At 35.6% G+C, this 9,762-nt stretch overlaps 1 pseudogene; it reads right to left on the bottom strand.

Annotated features, from left to right (window-relative positions):
• Positions 1-2,353: 2,353 nt before the first annotated feature.
• Positions 2,354-8,831, bottom strand: LOC140862371 (uncharacterized; annotated as a pseudogene).
• Between the last annotated feature and the right edge of the window lie 931 nt (positions 8,832-9,762).

The raw sequence follows: 9,762 nt of genomic DNA, 5'->3' as shown, positions 1-9,762 counted from the left end.
AAAGCGTTGTAGATTGAGTAAAAGACAACGCTTTTTTAAGTGTAAAAAAGCGTTGTGCTTTCTAGAGATGGCTTAAAAAAACATTGCGCTTCGTTGTTAATTTGGGGGAAAATAACCAATAAAAAAACGTTGTTTTCGACTTTTTTTTTGCAAATTTAAATGTCTATATAAATAACATCATTAAAATATATGAAAGTGCAAAGCCGTGGGGCGAAATATTCTCATAAAAAGTACAAGATATGTACCCAAATCACACTAAAACACATTTCATACAGAAAATCTTGGTAAAATAAAATTTAATATACAATCATCAAATATTATAAATCATTCAAATATAAAAAATAATCGAATTCTAAATCAATGAACACTAGGAAAAAACTATGCATTAATCTCGAAAAACTTTGATTATTCCATTCAGCACATGTTCCCGAGCTTTCATAAAAGCCGCAACAATCTCATATCTTTTAATTCGTATCTCCATACTGTAAATTATTAAAAATAAAAACAAACAAACATAAAATAAATATGAATAGATCAAAATGAAAAATAAACTTAAAACACATATTTGGCAGCAAAGAACAGGAATTACGAATTACAAAATTCAAGCCACAAGTTGCTAAAAATGAATGGATGAACAACTTATAATGGTTGAACAAATTACATTCCCAGTCGCAACCCCATTACTTTATGCTTTCAATAACAATGAAGCCAAGCAACTCGAAAACACATACTAAAATTTTCACTTCAAAAGCCAAATACAACAGAACGAATTGAAGCTTCACACTTGTAACAGAAGAAATTGCGACATCTAAATTCAACACAACTATAATTAGAGCATCTAATTTAATAAAGAGAAATAAGCAGCAACCAATGGAGGACTCTACTGATAGCACAAAGAAGTGATACCTGCATTTCATGACAGGGCAACCATCTATCCTCTCAACATAGAACCTGCACTTTGGACACCTACTCCATTTCTTTTTCTTGGCCAGATTGGCCAGCATTATATCATCATGACTCCTCTCGTCACTTCTCAACTTCTAAAACTCGGCGCACGTAGCCCCCGAATGCCAAGCAACCTTACACTCTGCGCAAAACAGCCTGTTATAATAAGGTCATTCGGATTCCATTATAACCTCATTCGTCCCACGCCGTTCGTCCACTAGCAAGGCCAAGCAATCCTTGGACGGGACATAAAGAAAAGATAACGTAGAGGTGATATTCAAATTACAGTTGAAGTATTAGGTACAAGTGAATAGAAGAATCGCAAAGACAAAGGTGATATTGTCATACTTAACCCCATGTTATAATTCGATAATATAATTGGGAAGTCCATTAGTCAATAAGAAGGTGACATATCCCCGTGATTCATCTGTCTCCTCTGTTGCCAATAAAACATATAACACAAACACATTACATGATAATACAAAATTAAGAAGAACAAAATATAGAGCTGAATTTATCTTCTACTAACGCAAAACAAGATTCTCCCAACAAGGCTTCAAGGTTAACCCATCCTCCTTCCAAGGTCCATCATCCCCTTTTTCAAAACGCTTTTTGTAAAAAGCGTTGTCTTTCAACTGTTGTTAATGATCATTTTTGTTGTAGTGATTCTAAAGCATAAAAATTAAAAATTTAGTGGAAAATCAAAATTCAAGGGTGCTTAGACGTACTTTATACAAGGATAGAATTAGTGCAGTAAAACTTGAACCATTATACTTTGGTAGCTAATTTAGATGCTTAAAATTATCAATGTATGTCCAGTGCATCTGCATACAAATATCTCAGAAAATTAAATATGGGTGAAAGTAGACCAAATTAAGGGTGAAAGTAGATCAAATTAAATATGGCTTTTGACCAGAAACCTCAGAAAAATATCTCAGAAAATGAAAACATCGTATCATTTCATTAAAAAGAATACGCAAAAATAGATTGAGCCTTACCGATATATTTGGCAGAAGTTAAACAAATCATGAAAGAAAATCGATGCACAATCTGTACAAAAGAAAACCAAAACCAGAAAAAAAAAAATCAATTGTTCAAACCTAATTTCTATAAATAATTACTTTATCATCATACCTTACAAACATCATGGATGAAAAATAAGGAAAAACTAGAAAATTTGGCATTTGTAACAACTACTTTAAACATAAAAGATGTAAACAAAATAAATTTTTTTAAAAAAATACTAGCAATAGACAACGGCAGAGAGGGCGGCAGGAATGGGTATTTTGCTGGAGAGGAAGCACCTGTACTGGAGGTCGTTGAAGAAGGGGAGGAAGTACGTCGCAAAAGGTTAGAATTCTTGTAGTGGAAGTTGACTAGTGAACATGACCCTAAATAGCTTTTTGTACTAACCACCGAAGGAAGCTGCAACTACAACAGAACCTGCAACACTTCTTGCAGCACTAGCAACAGCAGCGAACCCACTTGTGGCAATAGCTGGAGCAGCTAAACCTAGTAGATTATGAGGCACAAATAAATATAAAGTCCATAATATACATTATGTTGATATCTGCTTTCACCATAAAATTTCGTTTCTTTTCTTTTTACCCTGCCTAGTACTAGAGAAAAAATATGGTTGATACACAAGTCCAAAAAATTAATGAGTGATAAAGTTTTTATACCTCTAGTAATAGCCATCAAGGTTTCTCTAGTTTGTGTAGCAACACCGATGATACCTCCACGTTTCCATGCACTTGGCCCACGAACTTTCTGGTGATCGCGTTTATTCTTTGGATTCCTCCTCTTTCAGAACAAACAATAATTTTAATTTCTAAGCAAGAACCACCACATGCATATTTAAGACTTGAGGGAATAATGAATTGCATGACAAAAAATGAAAGTGAGCTGACATAAGACATAAATCAAAAGAAAAGAGAAACTTCATCCCACCTTTAGATATAACCACCAGCGAACTTCCATAAGCTGCACCAGCTATTGCACTGATGTAATAATCTCTCCTCTTGCTCCATGATCCAATCCTAATAAGAACCAGGAAACATTAGATAGGAAACAAGGTCATGGTTCGCCAAAACATAGCTCCAAAATATGGAAAAAAATTTTATTTTATTTTTTGAAAATAATAATAATAACATATAACTATACTCTCATTTCCCGAATCTAACTGGCTCGAGCATGATTCGCCAAAACATGGCTCTATACACTTACCAGTCAGTAACTCTATCTCCTTTTCTCCCTGCCGAAAAATAAGTGACAAAACCAAATCAAGAATCTCCAGATTCACAGCTCACTATCTTTTGCTAAATCCCACTTGACATTCTACACAAATCTCTTTGTTTTAGCTACATATGTTCTTTTCAATTCTTGGTAGAAAATCATGGAAGTCTCAATTTCGGGTATGTAGTTATAATATAAATTCCCACAAAACATTCAATTTCCTGAGCTTTGGTTATCAAGATTGAATTTTGCAACTAGGGCTCAAGAAAGAGCACAAATCCTAGCATTTTTTGTGCTTAAAACTCCTGTTTCTTTGATTCTGAAACCAAAACTTAACCTGTCTAGTCTAAAAAGAAAAGTCTTATGCTAAGCTCCAATCTTTGGTTTTCATCAGGATGTGGACATTCCTTGAAAATGTTGGAAAAAAAAGCAACAGTTATTGATCAACTGTGGTCCAAAGTTACCAATATCAACAATTAACCTGTGTCAAAAATACAAAATTCAGACTGCTTACCAGCTTTTTTTTGCATCAAGGGAAGTGATCCAAGCAGTGTAGTGTGTCCCTCTTGTGCTCAGCTCCTGCACGCTAAATCTGCACAAACCTTCGAGCACTACAGTGTAGGTGACCCTGCCACTTGGTTCTCGACTCCTCTTGACAGATGTAAAGCTCGGGCAGCAACTCCCCTTGTGGGGCCTCGGGTTGCTAATCTCAAATCTTAAGGGGCAATTAATGAATAAGCATCATTAATCTAATAAGAAAAGAATAAGGATCAATAAATTTTTTATTTTTATTTTTTATTTTTCAAAAGGGAGTGGGCTCGGGCGGTCAAAAACTACCGCCTGGGCGCCCCTGATTTTTCCAAAACAGAAGGCTCGCGCTCGGGCTGCTAAAAACTGCAGCTCAGGCGCTTCCTGGGCAGAATTTCACCCTGTTTTTCAGCAGCCATTCTTGATCCTTTCCATCCATTCCAAGCTATCAAATTCAAGTCTAAAACATGTATATTAACATAAAACAACATCTAAACATGTCCATAAAGTATTGATACTTTAAACTAGAAGTTTACAATGCATCAAAAACAACAAAAGACACAACTAGTCGCTAAGCTTTCCAAGTCCAAAACCCAGATGTTCTCTAACATGTTTATAAAGACTTAGCTACAACGTTCCATATCGAACAACCCGAGTCCACATCTAATCATCTCTCATGAGCTACCCACGATGTCCTTGGCCAGCTCCTGCCCCATCTGTTGTCATGCACGCATACAAAACAAGACAACAGCCGGATAAACTCCGGTGAGAAATCAATCTCAGTATAACCAACATATAGAAAGCGTTAAATAAATCATATTGACTCTATTTAAACTCGACTCAACAAATAGAGTAAATTAACGCTTTGCATAAGAACTGATTCATATAACTTCGAGGCCATCAAGATTCATAAATGATCTTGACATGGATATCCATCTAACGAGTTCGTAACCGACTCGCAAATAAGGTTAACAGCAACCTTGGCATAGAATCAATTCAATATAGCATCATATCAACTCAAATCTAAAGATCCACTGCCTGAGATGGATCGACAACATCATAATCAAATCAAAAACATAAACATGTATGTGGTTTTTGCGGGCCAACTCAATAATAGTCATTCTTGAGTTTCAAAGTCTCTACTTCGCGATGTCGTCATTATACCTTCGTTATTATCGATTCTGGACTCTTCAAATCTGAAAGATACATCAAATACACAAATATCAAACTTCATTCCAATCTATTGTATCAAAATCGAGTCGAAAACTTCATAAGATCGTCAAATGATCGCATTTCAAACCTCAATCAACTTTCTTTGGTTTAACTCGGCGTCTTGAATTGTTGGCCTTCAAAACTCGACTGAAACTAAAGAATAAAAATACTATAACATTCATAACATCTAGATAAAGACTTCAGCTCAGATATAGGCTATCAAAACAGTCTAAAAACTCAATTCAACGGCGTAGCGATTGAAAATCGGTAATCGACGTAATCCCGAAATCATTTCTAACTTCACTTCAATCATTCGTACAACATATGTCAGCTAATATATATCTTCAAACTCCTCATATCAGCAGCTAGAACAATTGTTATATATGCTGGAATCAAAGTTGAATACATTTAATACAAACTCATCAATCCGATTTCGCAATAGAATCGCATAAACGTCGATATACATAATCAAGAACTCAAAATATGTTATCTGCCATCTACTGATTTCGAAATCCATATAACACAACATAAAACTTACACGAGATCGAAGCCCTCATTGTAAGGATTCCAAAACAATTTACGGAATCAAAATCGGATAACCGGAGCAAAAGTTACGGCAAATCGAAAATCATGAAACCAAAGAAAATGGAAGAACTTCGGCTCTCTGTTCCTCAATTCTGAAATAATTCTATATCTTACACGTTGAAAGCTGAGTAATAACTAAAAATCTGATAAGTTCAATCCTAATTGCAATTTAGCCCCTCAATTCATCACTATTTGCAATTTGGTCCTCGGCCCTTATTTTAATTCAATTTCAATCCTAAATAATTTAAGAATATTAGAATTTAAATCGAAACTCTAAATATTCCCAAATTAAATATACTCGGATTAAAATTAAATAAATTTGGATTAATAGTAATTAATCTCGGGCCTTACACCCCTAGAAGAAAACCATCCTTTATAAGAAGTGATTTACTGAAGCCAAAAAAATTAATATCAATTTAATTTATAGATGAGATTACAGATATCAGAACTTTAAATTTACAGCAAATCAACCTCCTTTATTGGATTTCCAGGCATTGGCATAAGAAAATCAGCAGGATAGGGGTAATCTGCCATAGCCAGGTAACTATAAGCAGACGACAACCAGTCAGAGAGATCGTCAGCACTATCTAGTTTCCTGCACATGCAATTCTCATATCACACAAGTAGCTACCCAAATGATTAGACACAAGGCTAAGAAAATAATTTTTAAAAACATCTATAGCATATATATATATATAATAGAACTTGAAAGGAAGATGCACAATTGTATACTCTTACCGGCAAAAACATAAGGTTTCCAGCAAATGGGAAAGCCCATTATTTCTCTATGCCTCTAGTTATATTACATCCCAACGTGTTTTTATGGTATTAAAGCAGCTGACATTTTCGCCCTGACATAATGATCAATAAGCAAGGATTACTATACTGAAAAAACTCTTGTAAACTAGGAACTATATAAATAATAAGTTCAGTATGAATGGAAAAACAGACTCTAAAATCATTAGAGACAGTGTCATAAAATGTCTCTGGAGGCACAACATCCTCAAACTAAATAACTGGCGCTGAGGAAGCTAGCGATCCAATTGTAATGTGTGGGTATTTGAGCCTCATCCATGCTGTCAGCACTGTCAAATATAATCTAATAAACATTTGTCTCAAAACTTACTAAGCTTCTTAATATCGACACGAAATTGGATTTTTGATCAAGCTAACACCCGAAAGATTTTCTTACTTCCTCCATATGATCCACCAAAAATCACAACAGGACAAGCCTGAGCAGACAAGTTTCTTTTCACCTCAGTAATCAATACAGCAAAAGCAGCAAGAGCTTGCTCAGTTGTTAAAAGTGATAATGTGCTAGCATTCTTGTACATCTCCTCTTGATTTCCATACGGCATCGGCTCCCCGTAGTACCTATGCTGTCATGCAACACTCACATCGTTTAAGTGTACTGTAATCGGAAATAACTGTTCAAAAAACATGCCATCGTATTCTAAAACACTTAAAATTTCCAGCCAACTCTCCCAAGAACAAAGAATATACCAAAAATCTCATGTGGCTCGAACTAAAAGTGCTGCGGATCACATTCTTACAAAACGGATACATGCGCGCCAGAATGCAGGGGGATAAGGGGCGACTAAATAAAATTAGGGACAAATTTATTTCCTGCTAAATAAATAACGGAGTAAAAAATATATATTACTTCAGGGAACATAACCATGGCGCCAAAACGAGGAGCGAGCTCCCAAACGAGGCCTGTATTGGCGGCGAACCACTCAATGTCACCTTTGTCCCCGCAATACAAGAAGATTGGTCCCATTAGGTCAGGGCCCACCCAGTGCTCGGTGCTGATGAGATAACGTTGACGGAAAGTTTGGAGCTCGGAAAAGATGAAGTGATCAAGAATCTGATCGAAGTATCGACTTTCGTACTGGTACTATGGAGCTGTGAGGATCCCGTTACTTTTCAAAGTCCGGAATATCACTTCTTTCAGCCTTCTCCACAATAACCTACACCAGAATACCAACAAAAATAATATTATGACAAGCAGACATCAAGGGCCGGACCAAGAATCTAAATAACATGGAATTCATGAATTTAAAGGCGAAAATTATATTATGTGACAAACAAGATATTAAATCTAGAATTTATTTTGCCTATAGTCCCGCGACAGAAGAATCCCCAAATTTCACAAAAAATTGACCAATTCATACCGGAATTCTCTCATGTGTTTCTTGTTCTACTTATTGCATTAGCTCGAATATTTACTCGATATATATATATATATATATACATACAAATACATACATACATATATAAAATTAATAATCAGTTTATTAAGATTTAAAAAAAATGATAAAAACATTAAATTATTGAATACATTGTGAAGGCTATTTAAGTCATTAAACTAGTGGCTAACAGCTCATTTACCGAGGGGCATGTATGTATGTACGCCTAGTTCTTCGTTCAGAAAAGCTCATATGGTAAGCTAAAGACAACTTGTAATAGATGTCAATCCGCAACTGTCTAGATAATTACGTTCAGAAAAGCTCAAAAATTTATAAAATTGAATACCCCAAGATCATAAGCATCATAAGCAATCCAAGTTTGTTTTCTGAGCCCGAATTCACTCACACTGCACCCCAAGATGGGGTTTCCCAGCAAAAAAAAATTCCCCAAGATCATAAACAGGTGAGTGCAGAGTAATGTCGGCGAGACATGCCACAGCCAAGTACAGGAAAGCCACCACTTGTTTGAAGGAGTTTATTCTGAAGAAATTCTGAAAAAGAACAATGCCCAGCAACCCAACTGCAAATTCTATCGATTTCTTTATCTTATAATCACTGTAACTGTTAGCAGCATCACCAAAATTATAGATTAATCTCATTTCACGTTAGCACGTTAGCCATACCGGTAAAGGAAATTAGCAAGACCAAGCTCGCTACAAGGAAATCATCAATCCTCAAGATAGATCTACAGATTTAATTTATTTAATCCCACTACACAAATTTGTTCTTGAAAATCAATTATAAGAAAACATATTTCACAGAAATCTAGAGCTGTAAGGACATCGATTACCTCTCCTCTCTTGCCATTTCTACAAGTGCCTTAAACTTGGAAGATTTCTCCGCATAAAGCTTCTTCTTCTGCTCCTGCATCTTCCTCTGGAGTGCCTCTTTAAGAGGACTGTTGGTAATCTCGTTCACAATCGTAAATGGAATCACCGTGTACTACCTCAGCAGCCCGACGACTAAAATCAATTTCCCGGACGAGATCATCTGTTGCAGGCTTAAAGACCTCTCAGCGAAAATCGATTTCCCAGAAGAAGGCGGCAGAGGGGGGAGCCAGATTCGACGTCGTTCCATACACACACTGGTCGCCGCCTCCGCCAACCCCCTCCTCAATAGATTGATCTAAACAAAAGGCCGGAGTCGGAAGAAGAGTTGGGGCTAGGTTTTGTACGGGATGTGATTTGGGGTTTTTCAATCGATACATCTTTTTTTAAAAACACAAAGAGGATTACTGTTGTATCAGAGAAAACCATCAATCGATCTTTTTCTCAGGGTTCGAAGAAGAGGAGATCCATATAAATCGATTGATTCCTAAACTATCGCTCGAAATCTCCATTGCATCGCGTCGTAAACGTGCTTGAAAATTAATCCATCTATGAAGAATCTCTTCAACTAATCTGTGAAGAATCTGTGAGCAAGAGCAGCAAAAATCGACGATGGAAAAGCATATTTGGAATCGAAAGAGAGAAAAAGTAGAGGGGGAGAAATCGTGAAGGATTTTGGGATTTTGGGTTTATTTTTACGAACGTTAAGGGTAAGGTGTAATATTATTTATTTAAAGTTTTAATATTAAAAAAATAATTCATCTACAATGCTTTTTAAAAAATGTTGTTATACATAATAAAAAAAACGCTCATAGACAACGCTTTTAAAAAGTGTTGTCTTTGACCTAAAAAAAATGCTTATAGACAACGCTTTTTAAAAAAAATGTTGTCTTTGATGAATATAAAATATATAAAGACAACGCTTTTCACTAAAAGCGTTGTAGTTTAAAAAAAGACAACGCTTTTTACAAAAAACGTTGTCTTTTAAGTGTTGTGTTTGAACATTTTTATTGTAGTGTGTTTCAGCTTTCAGCTATGTTATTGTTAATGACACTCCATCGCTCACCCATAAACATAGAATTGGCCCAATTTTTTGGGGACGAGTTCACAATAAACTCCTGGGCAAGAGGCATCGAATCAGTTATTGTGACATCCCGTATTTTAAAATATTTAATAAAAGA

Source organism: Henckelia pumila, chromosome 4 (assembly GCF_033568475.1).
Source record: "Henckelia pumila isolate YLH828 chromosome 4, ASM3356847v2, whole genome shotgun sequence".
Lineage (NCBI taxonomy): Eukaryota > Viridiplantae > Streptophyta > Magnoliopsida > Lamiales > Gesneriaceae > Henckelia > Henckelia pumila.
Note: the sequence above shows the minus strand (reverse complement) of the source record. Positions and strands in the feature narration are given on the sequence as shown.